The sequence below is a fragment of the Mauremys mutica genome, chromosome 2 (assembly GCF_020497125.1).
Source record: "Mauremys mutica isolate MM-2020 ecotype Southern chromosome 2, ASM2049712v1, whole genome shotgun sequence".
In the NCBI taxonomy this organism is placed as follows: domain Eukaryota; kingdom Metazoa; phylum Chordata; order Testudines; family Geoemydidae; genus Mauremys; species Mauremys mutica.
Window position 1 is genome coordinate 218,554,999 of NC_059073.1, and position 17,493 is coordinate 218,572,491.

Here is a 17,493-nt window from a genome sequence, read left to right on the forward strand (position 1 = left end):
TAACACAGTGAGCAAAAGGTGACATTGAGGGAAAAGAGCCTTTTGTTCACAACTAAGGTTTTAAAAAGCAAAGGAGGGTTTTTGATAGAAAGTCTGATCAGATTAAATAACCTGCAAAACCCGCATTTATTTATTCTGACACATGTTCCCAGTGCTTGGTACTTTAAAATCACTTCTGTGAGACTTCTCCTTCACCCAGTACACAATACAAGACAACCTTTGGCAACGAATGGTAAAAGAGTAGAAAATAAAACTTTGAGTGATGTTTTGACCAGGAAGTTCCTTTGGCTGCTTGGCTTAACTTGCTGTTGGCAGGGGGCCTTCAGAAAATCTATCACATTAATTACAAGTGTAAAGGAATGTTACAAAAAAACACAAGCCAGCGAGCAAGTGTGTGTCACAAACAAAAAGAGCTTTCTATAAAGCTGTGCTTAGACAGTTAATAGCACACAATGAACAATTATCTTGCTGTAGGAGAAGTACCGGTATATGGGATAGAATTCATATATCATTTCAGACCTTAATTTACATACAATTCTATATACATAAATTATTACTGATAGATTATCACTCTGCAATTTAACATGCACGATTAATGCACTGCAATCTCTACTGCCCGTATAAAATTACCATTAGTGAGCATGTAAAATACATGCACTCAGAGAAAAGAGATAGATACACACAAATGAATAGCCATACCTGCATGTATATATGCACATTTATAAAGAATATCCACCACGTAAGCGGTCCTCAAACATATAGTTAGTCACACGCTGAAACTTGTCAATTGTGCAGTGAAGTCACATTGCAAGTGAGTGGATAAGACTGCCACAAAGTAAAGCTAAGTAGTCATCCTGTACAAATTTGGATCTAGCGAATATCGAAAGAGAATGCAGACTCCAGAGAACATATATTATAAAAATAACTGAAAAGGTCAATTACGTGATCATAAAAGTTTTTTTCTGGCTGTTTTTTTCTTACTGCCTTGTAATAAAGTTTTCTTTGACAAAATAGATGTTACCTTTGTGCTTTAACATAATTATCTGCATGTGTCCGAGTGCTTCAAAAATGGATTTTTACACTGCATTTGATCAGACATAGACAATCAAATGTAAGCAGGGGGCAGGCTGCACCAGTTACAGTTCTATTAGCAAGATTTGTAAGCTTAGCTCCACACACAAACATACACACTCCATTTTGAAATTGTACACCAAGAGCTTGCTTTATCACTGCTACATCAGGGTTACACTGGAATAACTCCATTTCAAAGGACAATGTTGATTCCACCTTTCCCAATTACGAATGGAATATCACATACGGCTTTGGTATGAACAGGCTGATTTCAGTGGAATTATGTCAGCGTAAAAGTGGAGTAATGCAGGAGTGAATCAAGCCAAAAAGTTTACTGCTGAAAGTAAATTGTCACTTTGCACGTCGTTAACGGGAAAGTAACTGGTATAACTTTTATACCATGGGAGCAATGAAATGTCCAACAAAATATGTTAAATGCACAAGGGCCAAATCGTATTTACTATAGTCCAGTGATTCTCAAATGGTTGATCAGGACCCCAAAGTGGGTTGGCACCCTGTTCTATTGGGAGTTAGACTTACTGGAGTCTGGGGGTGAAGCCAATGCCCAAGCCCCACCGCCTGGGGCTGAAGCCAAAGTCCAAGGGCTTCAGTCCTGGGTGGCAAGACTCAGGTTACAGGCCCCCACTCCCAAGGCTGAAGCCTTTTGGCTTTGGTCCCCTGCCCGGGGCAATGGGACTTGGGTGGACTCAGGCTTTGGTTCCCCCCTCCTGGAGTTGTGTAGTAATTTTTAATCACACACAAAGAAAAGGCAATCCACATCAACTTTGAAGATACTGCAGCAGTAGTTTTGCATACCTACTGCACTAGCTTCTAGGAACCAGATTCCCTGCTGCCCAGAGTTTCTGCTTGGTGTAGCAGAAAGAAGGGGCTGATTCTCCGACAAAATCTGTGGTAGGCCCAGCTATGATTGAGGGCTGCTCTAAATGCCAGCAGCTGGGAATTGCCAAAGCATGTCATGCAGCGGTCACAGCCGCTCCTCTGGAACTGTATACTGGGACTACAAGGGTTGGTAGACAGGAATCACCTATGCTGCTCTGTGCCCAATGTGGACTCCTCTCCCCCTGGGAAATCCCAAGCTAGAGAGTTGTGGCAGGTTATCCACATCCTTTGGTGCCCCTGAGCAGCACAAAAGAGCAAGCATGAATATTTGGAGCCACGTGAATATTTTATCAGAGCTTGTGGAGGTCAATGATTGTGCAATTTAAAAATGTCAGAGGTAGAGGACTAAAAACCTAAACATGGGATTTATTCTACTTTACAGTTTTAGAGATTAATTCTTCAGTAAATGTCAAGCCTCGTCTTCCCCGTGACACGTGTTCTATGCCCAGTGCTCACTTCTCTCCCTGTTCTTCCTATCGTTGCATTTTATATAATGATGGTGATGTTCTCTATACTCGGCATACGCTAAAGCCGGCAACAGCTCTGTCCATAAACAGTGATTGTACTGACCTTTGAAACACCTGAAAATGTCACAAGTTTTTTTTTTTAAAGCTACCGTTGAATTGTGTAGTCTCTGAGAAGCCTGATTCAGTGGGTGTTCCAGAAATATGCTGGGATGAGAGCCATGGCTAGGACACAGAGACGTTATTGTTGCCCTTCTCTGCTGCAGCATTCTTTTCCAGGAGCACCTTAGGAATTTTTTGAGATTTGCATGCCGGGGGCTAATGAAGCAGATTCTGCTCATAGTGATTATTGTCAGAAAATGCCTTTGTAAACTGCGTTTGAAGTCTTTTGAACCAGGTGGGAAGCCATTAACAGATTTAAGAGGATTAGATTTAACCAGGGTGGTAACTCCTAGTGGCCTTGGATCTACAAAAATGCAGTTTAGCTAGGCCACAGGAATCGTCCCATTTGGTACCTCCCCTGTATTATTATTATTCATATTGCAGTAGCACCCACTGGCCCTAATCAAGATCAGGGGTCCAGTGTGCTCGGCAATGTACTTACATGTAGTAGCAGACAGTCTCTGTCCCTGAGGAGTTTACAAACTAAATAGAAAAAAACAAAGGGTGGAGCAGAAACAGTTAGAGAGTGATGTGACCCACTGAAGGTGACACAGCGGATTAGTGGAAGAGCTGGGAATAGAATACCAATCTCTGGAGTCCCAGTCCAGTGCCTTGCACACTAAACTACCCTCCACTCACAGAGCTGAGACTTTAGGTTTCCATCTCTATGGTATAGGATGAATCCCTGGGTCAGTGTATTTGTAAAGGGGGAGGGGCTCTCTTTGCATAGAATAGGAATTAAAATTCAAATTTAATCCTTCTGATAACCACTTCCCAAAAGATTCCATCTCATCCAGCTAGGAACATAGTGCTTCTGCTTCTGTCATCATAGACTGGTTGGGTACCAGTAGGCTAAGAAACCATTAATGACTGCAGAAGACCTGCTTTAAAAGGCTGGAAGGGTTTAAATCTCAGTGTGCAGGGCAGTAGCCATGCTGCTTGTCTTGTACCAGCTGGGAATGGAGGAATAAGTTCTGTCATAAGACAAGGGAGTCATCATGTTGAAAAGAGGATCCGTGGTCTCTTGTTGTCCCTCTTGCATACTCATGATGGCCCTCCCTTCCACTGAGTTTAAACTATCCCCTCTATTCAGCCATCTATGAGGTAAAAGTGGTTCAGAGGTCTGAGGAGTCAAGGTCTGAGCATGGTTTAGTTTTTGGCAGGGTGTTGCTCAGTTATGCCAGCTGTAGCAACTGGGCTACTCTGGCACCAGTGACAAAGCAGTGAGTCTGCCTTGCAACGTTTTCATGGAGTTTGAAAATTAGAGGACTCTTGCTCTTTGGTGGATCCTGTTAGTAGTCCCATTTACCAGCTTTCCAACCTAGCCCTAACCAATTCGGAAGGATTCCCAGGAGGGGGCCCCGCTGGTGGTTTACCAAATTTGAAATCTTAAGGCTAGATCAAGTACAAAGACCCACCCTGCCAAGCTGGGTTGCTCTTTCAACCTGTCATTTAAGATGGAGAGGCAGGTGGAATTGGCTGAGGACGCAGTGCTGGGTGCCAGAATGATAGAGGTGATGGGTGGAAGGACTCCCTTGTATGTACCTACTCTTTGTGAGCACCTTGGTGAAGCAATCAGTTAGTGGGGAAGGTTCTCAAGGAAATAGTAAATTATTTTTACCTGGGACTTTGACTACCAACTTTTTGGCCTGAGGATGTGCTCCTTCTCTTTGAAAGCCATCTCATAGGGTAAGGTGAACCACCCACAGATAGAAACATAATGTGGCTTGATTCCTCAATTGACAAAGGACAGGATAGTCTTCTGCAAGAAACATGACCTTCCTCAACACGCCAAATATATCCATATTCCTTACCAAAGGACAAAAGGAATAGTGCTCTTGCTCTGACAACTTGCAAGATTTTTACATGACTTTTTAAAATTTAAAAATACTAGTTGCCATAGTAACAATCACATGGCCTAGTACTTATTCTAACTCAGATACACATTATTGAGAACGGTCTTGAAATAAAAATACCAACATGTCACAGGAACTTTTGTACTTTATCTGAATGTTTCCAGGGAAGGGGAATATATGTGCGGAAACCTGTCTTATATAGCCCTGCTAGATTTCCCCTTTATTTCAATGTTGTATGTCTAATTTCTCATTTTATCATTCCATGCAAGCTATATTTTTCTTGCTCTATCTGGCAACCTCAAAATAGTGGATGATGTTAATGTAATCAGATTGTGCCCATTGCAGCTCATAACAGGTAAATAGTGGGGATTAAAAGGGTGTTTTCTTCATGACTATTTTTGGTCTCTGGTCACATTTGGCTTCTCTAGAACCAGCTGTATTTCCACTGCATTCATATGTCTGTGTCACTGTCAAAACCTTCCAGTATATTTATTTCTTGGGTAAATACATATTCTTCAAGTTTTGAGTTCAACATGCCAATTTAGTAGTTGCCTAATCACAAGGCAAGAGAAATTAAACTGATGATTGGCCCCAGCTGTTCACTTTCCCAATCTGAATGCCAAGGGAACAGTCTGGTTTGGTCCCTCCTGGTAAAGGATTGTCAGTTGTCAATGAAAAGTTACCCAGAATTCCCACTAAACAAGCATGGAGCTACATTAATATGGTCCAGAGGCACAGAAGGTGGTCACAGCCCAAGGTGTTATCTGGGCATAAATGATGTGTGCTTGGAGGAGCTTTACAAACAAGAACATGTAGCATGCTCATCATTGAGCTTACACTCTGGTTTGGCCACAGATAAAACATATCAGGCACTGTATGCTCTAAGCCAGTGTGCATTAGAGACAGTGTGAGAACATAGCAGTGGTAATTGTTCAAAGTACATTCAGAGGAAGAATTTGAAAGAAAGGAGTGACATAGGTAGTTGGACTCATGAGAGACTATGTGGCGAGCAACACAGGAAAAATGTGAAAAGGTTTTCTGGGCTTAAACAGAAAAATAGGAGACCTCAGGGCTCAAATTCTGGGGTGGAAAAAAGTGCAATAGTCTTCACTCAAGCTCCACCCCAGCTACATGAAGCACCAAAAAGAGATACCGCTCACAATACATTGTACAGATCTTCAAAGTATAATGACAGCTGGGCTCTGCTTGTCTCATCAGGTTGCCGCTTCCTCCGTGGGGTTCAGATACACCCATGGGCTGGGCCAGATCAAAGCAAAGACACAAAAGGCTACTGCCTAAGGCCCTGGCTCCCAGATTCATGTGACGCCCGTTGTATCTAATCTTTAATTTTAAAAAAATTATACGTTCTCAGCCCTCGTGGTAGCAGAGAAAAGCTTCAAAACATGAATCAAGCGTGTGGCTGTGACGTCTGCCTAAGTCAGCACACAGCCTCCAAAGACAGGTGCAGCATCTCCTGGCACCAGGGAAGAAGCCACCAGGTTCCACACCCATCACCCAAGCAGACCAGTCTCCCATTGCTGTTGAGATAGGGTGAGCTGGTCAATGAGGAGGTTTGGATGCAGCACTGGGCTCTGTGGGTTTGGCTTCCCCTTGGTGGGACTCAGCTGATCCCTTTCATTTTGGTTCCATGAGGCAGACTGGGGCATGTGTGTTCGTATTCTCCCTAGAGTCACCATGTGAGGCACCAAAATGAGCAGGCACTTGCAGTAGATTGTGCAGATCTTGTTACTTGTCTCATCCTTCTCCTTACATGCCTCTTTTGATCAGCAGTGAAATAGCTAATGCTGTTGATGTTTAAATCCTCCTAATTGGGGATGAGTAAATATCCTCATTGAGATAAATGGAGCAGTTCACTTCTCTCATTGCTAGCATGTTTCCGGCTGTCTACAAATTCAGGAAGACACTGTGCACTGGTTACATTTGGTTCACATTTTCAAAATTTTCTTTGCAACCATATAAGCTAGAGATTCTGGAGAACAAGACAGAAGGCTGAAAAAAATGGTAGGTGACCTGGGTCAATTTTCAACATCCCACTAGCAAAGAGGAAGCTCACATGGGCAATTACACAATGACCCAGACTCCTATTACACTGCCATGTCATGTGAAGCAATGCTCCCAAAGCATGACTTTTTGCATGTTAGCTATAACTGATGTTGCTTTTGATCGGTACCAGATGAAAATGAAGGCTCGGAGGCTACGGGGTTGCTGTCAAGAAGGACACACTGAGATGAAAGTCTATTTGAGGAAATACTATTGAAGTCAGTTTTTCTTTTATACGATCTCTTGGGGCACATGAGGCTGCTCTTCCTTTACCAGAAAAGCCCCAGAGCTATGGGAATTTCAGTAAAAGAAAGACATATTCAAAGTCCACATTAAGACCCAGCCATTAGAACCCATAGCAATAATTCTTATTCATAGGCATTAGCAGCTTTTCCCAAAGCTTCTGTCCTTCAAAAAATAAATGTTTATACCATCAGGCAGCATTGCTACCATTTGCTTTTACTAGCTATGTAGGTATGCATGATAAAAATAGATGTCTGCGTAACCCACCACTCTCGAGTATACAGCTCAGACTTCAGTCCCAGAATTCAAATGATGGTTGTGTACTGGGAATGATGTGGCAATGCAGCAAGGTACATGGGATACCCTTCACCAGTAATCAGTGACGCTGGCCATGTGATAAAGGTGTGGCACAGGAGTGATGAAAAGAGAAAATGAACTTTTATTTTACTCGCCCCAGTCATACAGCTCAGGACTACAAAAGGTTAATGCCCATGCCAACAGGACAGGGATCAGTATCCACTGAGTCTAATGGCTACTGTTACAGGTGGTTTCAGGAACCCACACGCAGTACACATCTAAATACTGAATTCATTCAGTAAATGTGTGCACCGTGTTAGCAATTTCTCAGGTCTGCGTGTATCTGGAGGGCTGGCAAATTCTACCAGTCACACTATGCCGATTTACAGGGCCCAGTACTCTGCTGTGATACGGCCACTTTGCTCTTTTTTTGCCAGCGGATTCTGGGCCCTATCACAGAGCAAGTGAGTCATTTGAGAAAAGTAAGGTAAGTCCTCGTGTCTGAACAAATGCACTGTAGTTGGACCTAATTAGAGGGGTGGGTTAGCAGCTGTGGCTAGTAGATAAAGATACAGTTTGGGAGGGTGGAGACGGCTGAGGAACTGGAAGGAAGTTTGAGAGGCCTCGGTGGTGGCTATTGCCCTGAGCCAAGGAAGCCGAAGGTGGTAAAGCTTACAGGGCCAGAGGCAGTGTCCTGAGCCAGGAGGGAATGTAGGAAGCTGGAGCTGGTGAAGCATGATATGTCAGGGACAAAGAGCCCTGAGCCAAGAGGAAGCTGGAGAGGCTGGTAGGAGTGAAGCGTAAGAGCCAGAGATGTGTGTGTCTGGACTAGAGTTCAGGGACTTGCTGCATGGGCTTGAGTCATGCATGTTAATAAAATCAACCCCAAGAAGGGGGCATGAAGTTTGTGGTTAGTTCCTGAGAGATCAAGGGAGTCAGAGGACTGAGTTGTGATCCCTGCAGTTTGGCCAACCTGTTACCAGGGGTTGTCTCTGCATGCTGGACTATTACATGTGGCGGCAAATGCAGGCAGGCAATCACCTTGAGGGACAGAGAGAAGAACTGCCACGGTGACGTGAGGGAAGCATTATACCTGTTAAAGGAGACTCAGCAACTGCAGACGACACTGTTGGAAAGTCAGTGACAAATACAGATACTCCCACAAGAAATTCTGTGTGAAAGACAGATAGGTCTGGGGCCCTGAGTTCAATATTCTGCATGGAGAAGAAGAACCCTGAAGGTCCCCAGGTTGGAAGGATGAAGGACTGGTATTAAGGGCTGTCATGGCTTTGGGGAAGATGAATGCTCTCTGATGTGTGGGGTGTCAAATAGCTTGTTAGGGATGCAGGTGGTTAAGCATTTTTGCTCCCAAAAAGAGGACAATTTAGCAGGTGTTCTACAGGCCTGGAGTAGAGGATTTGGGAGTCTCTCTTAGGAGAGTGGTTGGCAAGAGAGTGGACTTTAGATAGGGAGAGGTCAGGTGAAGTTGGTTGGGATGGCCGGGTACAGTGGAGTTGTCTGCCTCAAGGCCTCAGCAGAGACTGGGAGGACAGAGGAGAGGGTTCTCTGCCTACGAAGTGACGAGATGAGACTGGGAAGCATAATTTGAGAAGGCTGTAGCAGAAAGGGCACTTCAACAGCAGTTGGCTAGAGAAAGAGCTCTGTGCCCTACAAGAGCAGGAGATTTCTGCTCTGCACCAGTGGCGGCTGGCCCAGGATCGGCAGCAAGTGAAGACTACTGCACCTGCTCTCCCAAAATGCCACATGCAGCTCTTGCCCAGAACTGAAGATCTAGGGCATAGATTGAAAACATGAATCCGGTCACTCACTGAATTCACGTCAAATCCTTTCTTCATCTCACCCTACCACAGAAAGGATCATGATAGTGGAAATGCCTATTATAAATATGTTACTTTATTCTCATTTTTTTGTAAAACAGAGTTACGGAGCTCAGTGCAAAACATCCTCTCCCTATTGTGAATACCTAAGTGCAAGTGGAATCGTGGCTAAGCCAATCAGGGGCCTGGCATATGATTTACACTATGTAGTTTTCACAGCGAAGTTGATTCAAAACTGAAATAAATCAGTGTATCTCTACATCAAAAGATGTATGTCTATTCAGATATTTTGCTTCCATTTCAGCAGAAGTTTGGAGTCACTGCATCTCACAGTTAGAGCTCATCAGGAAATGATAAATGATGTTTTTTCCTGTGAAATTTAGACAAATGATTTTTTAAAAATTTTAATTGAAAATTGTATTATGTATATTCAGGTTTTCACTGAAAAAACAAAAGGATGTTGGCAACCCAATTACTGAACCCAAGCCAATAAACTGAAAAATTTCAATTTAAAATGGAAACTTCTGGATTTTTTTTAAAAACAAAAACCTAAACTTTTTCAACAAAAATGGATTTTTCTTCCATAAAAATTTGCATTTCGTTTTAAAGCCATTTCTCTCAAATAAAAGGTTGACGGAAATTTCTCTACCAGCTCTACTCACAATGTGAGTGCTTCCTGTTTGCTGAAGGAAGGGGGTGATGGTATTCAAGATTAGAAAGGTCAGGCAGTTCTTTTTCTTCCCCACATGGATCCCACAGTGCATTCATCCACTGCTCCTCTAAGAGGTCCAGAATCAACTGTCCGCTCCCTTGTGATAGCCTTCAAAAAGGGAGGGCCACTACAGGCGGGAACTAGGCTGGCTAGCTAGCATCCTATTTTCAGGGCCTCCAATGGTAGCCCTGGCTACTGCACTCCCATGGAGACAGCCAGATTTTAAGGCTGTTTTCTCCCAGTGGAACTCCCAAATGAGAAATGTTGTGGTACTGCTTACCTCACTCTGGCATGACTATCCTCTCTGAGCACCTGCCTTTGTTGGGCTAGAAGAGGGCATATTACACCTTCCTGTATCCACTGCATGAATTTGGCCCACAGTGCAATTCAAAATGTCCATTAATACATCTAGGGTTATAATCATTTCCTACATTAATTAATGTGCAAACCCATAGCACTAGCAATTATTTGTAATGCAGCTCTTTGAAAGTACTAAGTGGTATATAAATGCTAACCTATTAACAACTATTTTCAGAACATATTTCCGAACCAGTGGTATAAATTTCAAGCTACTATATAAATGTGACTTTATACTGCACTCGTGGATTTCATGATGTTATGCATATTCCAATTACAGTAAATTTCTTATGAACAGGGAAAAAATATGACAGAGCTTAAACGAACAAGGTGGAGAATGACAAAATTCAAACAAAACAAATGGCATGAACAAAATGTGCCAAGTCTGGGAATGCAAGAAAGGATTAATTGTCACTTGTTTGGGAAGACTTGCTTAATGTACTTTTAATAGTGGTATTTCTCGGAGTTACTGCATAGAACGTGGTACTACAGAAAAAGAAACATAAGGCACAAGATGGTGGCAAACTGAAGAAGCTGTATTCCTGCTGAATGGGACTAGTTGAAAAAATATACCCTGCCAGTTTCCTGTGATTGTCAGGTTGAGGCATTTTCTTAGTTGTTTGAAATGTGCTAAATTTTTTGGGTAACTTTTATCCTGTGGTATTGCTAATGCTTTTGTCAGTAAAGAGACATGCTTTCCACTCTCACTTCTGAATTTGTTTGATATATAAATGATGGTGTCGTTATCTCCATTTATATCTAACTCCAGAGAACAAAACAAGCTATGTTCAAGAGGCTTATTTAAAAAAAACCCTCACAAACAAATGATACACGAGGCTGTCATGTGACTAGGCAATGACATTTTCTGAAGGACTGAATAGTGAGTTGTTATGTAGGTCCCCAACCTGTTTGTTATCACGGTGCGACCAAATATCAACTTGTATTTTTATAGCTGACCAGGGACAAAAGGTTCCCAACAGCAACTGAATACCAAAAGGGCTAGAGTTTAGATGTCTTTACATTTGAGTCTGTATTTAGAGAGAAAAAAACATTAAAAACAGGGAAGGGGGAAAGGGCATTGTTTCATTGCATGGACAAGTGAGGGAAATTAGATACCTATGGATTAATTCAGTTCCCATCAACTGCAATGGCAGTCCCAGTAATTTTAATAGGGGTTGAACTGAAACCATAGTCAGAAATAATTAGCCATTCCCAGCAGTTTTGGAATGGTGACAATACAATGGTGTTATCTTCTCTCATTCACATGCCCATGCCATAAAGAGCAAGGTGATCCAGCTTACTTGTAGTCAGGAGTAGCACAGAGGTGAAAGTACAGTAAGCCAGAATGGAGGAGTGTTTTGGTCATTTCTTGGCAGAAGCATATTGAACTTGGTTATCATCATCATCTTCATCATCAATTAAAATAGAATAACCAGTCTAGCCAAATTTTCACTAACACCGGTGGATCTTCACAGGTGGTAGAGGAGAAAGTTGATAGTCAGGGCCAGCGCAACCCATTAGGCGACCTAGGCGGTCGCCTAGGGCACTAATATTTGGGGGGCGGCAGCCACCCAGGTCATCGGCGGTAGTTCGGGGGTGGGACTGTCCGCCGCTTCTGTCGGGGGCGCCATTTCGGGGGTGGGACCTTCTGCCGCCTAGGGCGCCAAAAAAGCTGGCAGCGCTCCTGTTGACAGTCCCAGGAATTTTAACCACCAGGCCATGTAACACTGCTCAGAACAGGTCTAGATGCCTCCTTGATTAATAGTCTACAGCCCCTGGCAGCCTGTCTATACTAAACTAAGAATCCCACCTTTACTGCCCCTGGTGGAAGCAATGGTGGGAAATTTTAAGAAAAAAAAAAAAAGCTGTGTGTAGATGATGTGTCTATGACTCCACAAATTTCATGTTTCGAACTCTTGGCAGCACTTAACACTCAGCAACAGATTCACTAGCCTGTAGCGAGTCGGTGTGGCTTCCCTCCGGGCCAGCAGAGGGCGCTCCCTGCCAGACGCCCAAGTGGGCTGAGACACCACTTCCTGGTCCCGCCCCCCGGAAGTCAAGGGGCGGGACAGGAAGTATAAAGGGAGGGCGCCAGAGCTCAGTCAGGAGCCAGCAGCCGCCGGGAGCAGACGTGCCGGCGGGAGCTCCTGCCTGGGAGCCCCCTAGGAACCAAGGCAGCTGTCCCGACTGGCCCCCGCTTCCCCGCGCCCACTACGAGGAGGAACCACCAGGACTACCCCGGGACCGGTACTGGGACGAGCCGCCGGATCGCCCCTGCGCCCCCCCCGAAGAGGAGCCACCGGGGCCTCCCCGGGCCTGCTACCCGAAGGAGCCGCCGGAGCAGACCGGGCCGGACTTCCCGGAGGTGCTACCAGACCTCCCACCAAGCCCGGACCCGGAGGAGCCGAGGATCTTTGACTGGCCCGAACCTGGTACAAGTGTGCAGGTAGGCCCCGAGGGGGATATGGAGTGTAGCCCGGGGATAGCTGACCCCTGTCAGGCTACGGACACTGAGGTCCCCATGTCAGTGTGTTGCGGTCAGGACCCCACTGACCAGCGGCCGTGAGAGCCGCTAATAGGGCCCCGGGCTGGAACACAGTGGAGTGGGCGGGCCTGTGTTCCCCCTGCCACCCCACTCGGGGGTGGCAGTTTCCCCCTCACATCAGCGCTCAGGCACAGAAGCCTGCAATATTGCCTTTGCTGCTGCCCAGCCCCTGCTCCAGAGGCCTGGGCTTATATTGACTTTGCTGCTGCCCAGCCCCTGCTCCAGAGGCCTGGGCTTATATTGACTTTGCTGCTGCCCAGCCCCTGCTCCAGAGGCCTGGGCTTATATTGCCTTTGCCGTTTCCCAGCCCCTGCTCCGGAGGGCCTGGGCTTATATTGCCTTTGCCGTTTCCCAGCCCCTGCTCCGGAGGGCCTGGGCTTATATTGCCGTTTCCCAGCCCCTGCTCCGGAGGGCCTGGGCCGAATTGACTTTGCCGTTTCCCAGCCCCTGCTCCGGAGGGCCTGGGCCGAATTGACTTTGCCGTTGCCCAGCCCCTGCTCCGGAGGGCCTGGGCCGAATTGACTTTGCCGGTGCCCAGCCCCTACTCCGGAGGGCCTGGGCCGAATTGACTTTGCTGGTGCCCAGCTCCTGCTAGAAGGGTCTGGGCCCAAGGACTGCTGTCCTGCTGCCCGCCCTGACTGACGGCCGGGGCGTATACTTATTGACTGTGTGCCTTGAGGTCAGCCCCTGCCTGAGGGGCTGAACCCCTGAAACCTTCAGGAGACTGATTGCCACCCGGCCCCTGGATCCAGAGGGCCCGAGGCATAGGGTTGAGCTAACCCCTGATTCTTGTCGCCCACCATTTAGAGGGGACAAGGAGCGAGTCGGTGTGGCTCCCCTCCGGGTCTGCAGGAGGGTTGAGCCCCGACTCGCCAGCTTACATAGCCACTATGGCAAAGACTAGCTGACATTTTCAGCTCAATGTCAAAAAGATAAAAAAAGCATCAAAAACTGCACTCAGCCTCAGACACAAGAAGGCAGGTGTTTTACATGATTGTGAACATATCCTATCTGACAGGCAGAGAACAACCAAGAATGTGTAACTGAGGTCAGCATGAGATAGAGGCAGCACACAATTGTCACTTCTTTATTAGGACCTTTAAATGGTAGCGATAACATCAGCTGAATGTGTAACACATGTGCCTAATAGGGCGAGGTAGGAGTGAGTTGCATCAGGGTCATTGTTGCTAGGCAGATTTAGCACTCCATGTCCTGAAGCTTCTGGAATTGGGTGTGGTAGTTTTGGGGCTGCTCCAAAAGGTTCCCTATTGCTGGGGGTCAGACTCCATGAGGGCAAACAGTCATGGCAGCTGCATTACAAAGGGCTATGTGCCCTGTGTGAGTTGGGAGAAGCTGAGCCCAGGAGCAGAAAGCAGGCGGTTTTTTCTAAATCTGAAGCATTTTGCAGCAGGTTAGTGACATTGTTAGCCCTCTAATAGGGAAGCCTGGGCAATGTTAATTAGAGCAAGGGGAAATTGGGAGGGGAAAATAATTTCTTCTAGTTTAATTGTATGCTTTGAATGTTTTGATTTTAGCCAAACTCTTTTAGTTAAATTGTCTCAACTAGCGCGATTCACCAACTTTTCTTTAAAGGTAGTAATGGGGAAAGAGTTATTTATATTTTACTATTCTGTTTTGTATTTTCTTGTAACAGTGTGGGGGGGTTTAAATCTATACATTTAACTGAGTGTATGGTTAATCAGTTAGCTGACAGTGATCTCAGCAGAGGAAGAGTCTGCATGGATTCCGACTGAAGATTCCTATAAGCAAGTGGAGGGAAGATGTTATTTTAGACTCAAACTGTATAGATTTGGTGATCAAAGACTCTAACTGAGACTTAGGGGAACTCAACCTAAGCTTTTGGGAATTCTCAGTTTCTTCTCGTGTTTCTGTGGGGACTGAACTGTTCAGGTTTTAATTTGTTTTCTTTATTTATGTTTATGTATAACTGAAGATAATGTATGTGGATTATAAAATAGCCATGTTATGCTATAAAATTAGATTATTATTTGTTTCTTTATCATAAGATTTTTATAAAGTTATTTAATTAAATGCATTCCTTTTACTCCTTTTGGGACTTGAATGTGGGGAGGTTGACCCTATGCAATCCTTGCTGAAAATCCCTAGAGACTGAACTCTGGGTCTCCAGCTACTTTTCTTTAGGGGTTGAGGTTTTTTTAGGCACTGGAGAAGGGCAATGGAGCGAACTCTAGCCCTCCCGAAGGTTAAAAATGCACAACAGTACTTTCAACAAAGCAGTGATGATAAGACTAGGAAATGTAAGTGAAAATATATTTTTTTTTAAGAAAAAAATATGGAACTAACTTTCAGAAGTGTTTATCCACCAAAGATGATTAAAGTATCTGTCTTTCAGTTTTTAAAAAAAATGTAGCTAACCTGAGACTACGCTGGGCAGTAACTTCCAGAATTTCTGTACTCCTGAAACAGTTTTCGAATGTGTTAGCAGTTCAGAGAATCATTTGGTAATGGACTCTCAAAATGTCAGTCTGCTTGAGGATTCAGATGTGGGTTTTGTATTAGCAGTACAGAAACAGACGCACTGAGAAGATCCCTCCAGTTTAAGGGGGATTTTTGAGTGATGTGATCAGATTGCAGACTCTTACAAGCACCACTACTACTCCCGCTGCAAATCTAAAGGGTGCGACTGAGTCGTCCTTACTGTGGGCGGACTCCCAACTCTGGCTTTGCCCCCTTGTAATTTAAACTGCTGTAATTTAAAATGAAGGATCAGATTCTGCAAACAGCAGTCCCAAGATTAAGGAAATGCAATGATGACCTTAACACACCATCTTTGCTAAGCCAATCCTTGACATCTTGCCCTGAATCTGGCCCTTGGCAATGGATCTGCAAGACACTTATCTGAGGACTCAGGAGAGGATAAATTTCTCTGCAGAATCTTCACTCTGAAGTAGGGATGGGATTTTGCTCTTTTTATTTTATGGTTACTTATTGTTCCTCTTTGAATTTTCATCCCAAGGGCTTCTATATGACAGTATGCAATAGTATTAGTCACTATTCTGCACGTTAAGGAACAATAATATTTAGCACTTAGAGCAGTTTCCATCTTCCAAGTGCTATATAAACATTTAAACTATACTCTTTTGCTCTGTTTTTGGCAGAATTATCTTGTGCTTGCCTGGAGCTGTACTGCTTAGCTTTTTATTATCCCATATGAGAAACAGAGGTTTTCTACTGCCATCCCAATCAAGGCAGAGGATGTCAGTTTGCAGGGCTTTTATTATGAAGAATCAGAGCTACTATGGATGAAAGGGACTTTGTAGTTCATCCAGTCCACCCCCTGCATCCGTGCAGGATAGTTTCCATTGTACCACGTGTATGGCAGTTAATTTTCAAGTCTAGCCTTGGTTATCTTCATTAATGGTGATTCTACAGCTCCCTTTGGCAGCCTGTTCCATTGTCTAGTTGCTCATCAGATAAAAGAACTATCCAAATGTTAAATTTTTTGATTACTTTCTGTTTATACTTGGCCTAATGCTGGTATGGGCACTCTTAATGTTAACAAGTTTGCACTATAGGTGGTCCTCGACTTTACGATGTTCAACTTACAACGAACGGCACTTACAACATTTCTGAATTGACACCTTGATTTGACTTACGACAATTGGTTTTGACTTTAAGGCGCTCAGTCCCGCAATGGAGTGGATTGCAGTTCCAAGTTACCATGTTTTGACTTACGATGCAATTTTCAGGAACCAATTGTGTCGTAAGTCCGAGGACTGCCTTTATGGCTGGAGATGTATGTCATTCCTTCTCACCCTGTAGTATTCCCTGGCCAACAGGACTGCTTGTTTAGAATGTTTTAGTTTATTTGCAATGTGCTTTTTAAAGTGGAAGGTATTCCTAAAGGACACCTACATATAAGAGGCATATTGTTGCAGTAACATGATGGGCCAGTTCCCCAGTCTAAACTGTTGTAGGCAGGCTCCTGTGGATTCTGCCTGTGTAAGGGAATCCCTGCCAGGTTTTGAACTAGCATAGCGAATTTTACATCTATCCTTCCTGTTCACCCCTCTATCACTGGGAGAGTGGGCATGTCAGGGGCACATATGGAGAGGCCTGGCAAACCTGGATCAGCAGAACACTAAGAGTGTACTGCATTTGGTTGTAGCCTTGAAGTTGCTTTAACTAGCACTAGGAACCAAAGGATCTAGCTTGCTCTATTATATTTTGAAAAAGCTGCTAATTATATTTAAATAAAGAAATAACATCTACAATTTTAAAATGTGCTATACATTAATAACTACTTTGAATGATCTTTCTTACATGTTTTATTTATAATGGATTCTAGTTCTCTCTCTGTCGTGTCCATTTGGTGGCACACAAAAGGTGCTTATTGTAAAGTATTTGGAATCTATTGTTTTCTCTCTTTAATGTTTCTTTTTAAAGTTGTTCACGTGACAGAACATACTGATCTTCTACGCAACTTTACTGGGTGTGTACAACTTACAAATAAGAGGCGAAAAAACACCTCAGTTGGATTCATTATATACAGCAGGTGTACTTACTCACTTTTCTTAATGTGATTTGTAAAGCAATGAATTCTCAAGCAATATCTTACTCTGCAAGTATGTTCTTAGTAAAGAATGATTCAGGTTGGATGGGACTTCTTGTGGGTCATTTAGTCCATCTGCCAGTACTATTTCTCCGAACTGATAACTGCAGTTGTAGCTAATAGTCTTCCATTGTAAAAGTAAGTCATTAGCACTGTATGTTACATACATTAGAGTTGACATACAGTGCATCAAATATTATATAACAAATACTGAAGAATAAATGAGGGATATAAATATGCCAGTTCAGAAGTCATAACAATCCAAATTTCCACAAACGGTATGCATTTTTCTTCCACAAGCCACATTTTTACATACCCCATGAATGAATACATATTTGCTATGCAAATTAATTTTGCATAACTTCTGTTTATGAGCAAAATTTAAGACTCATA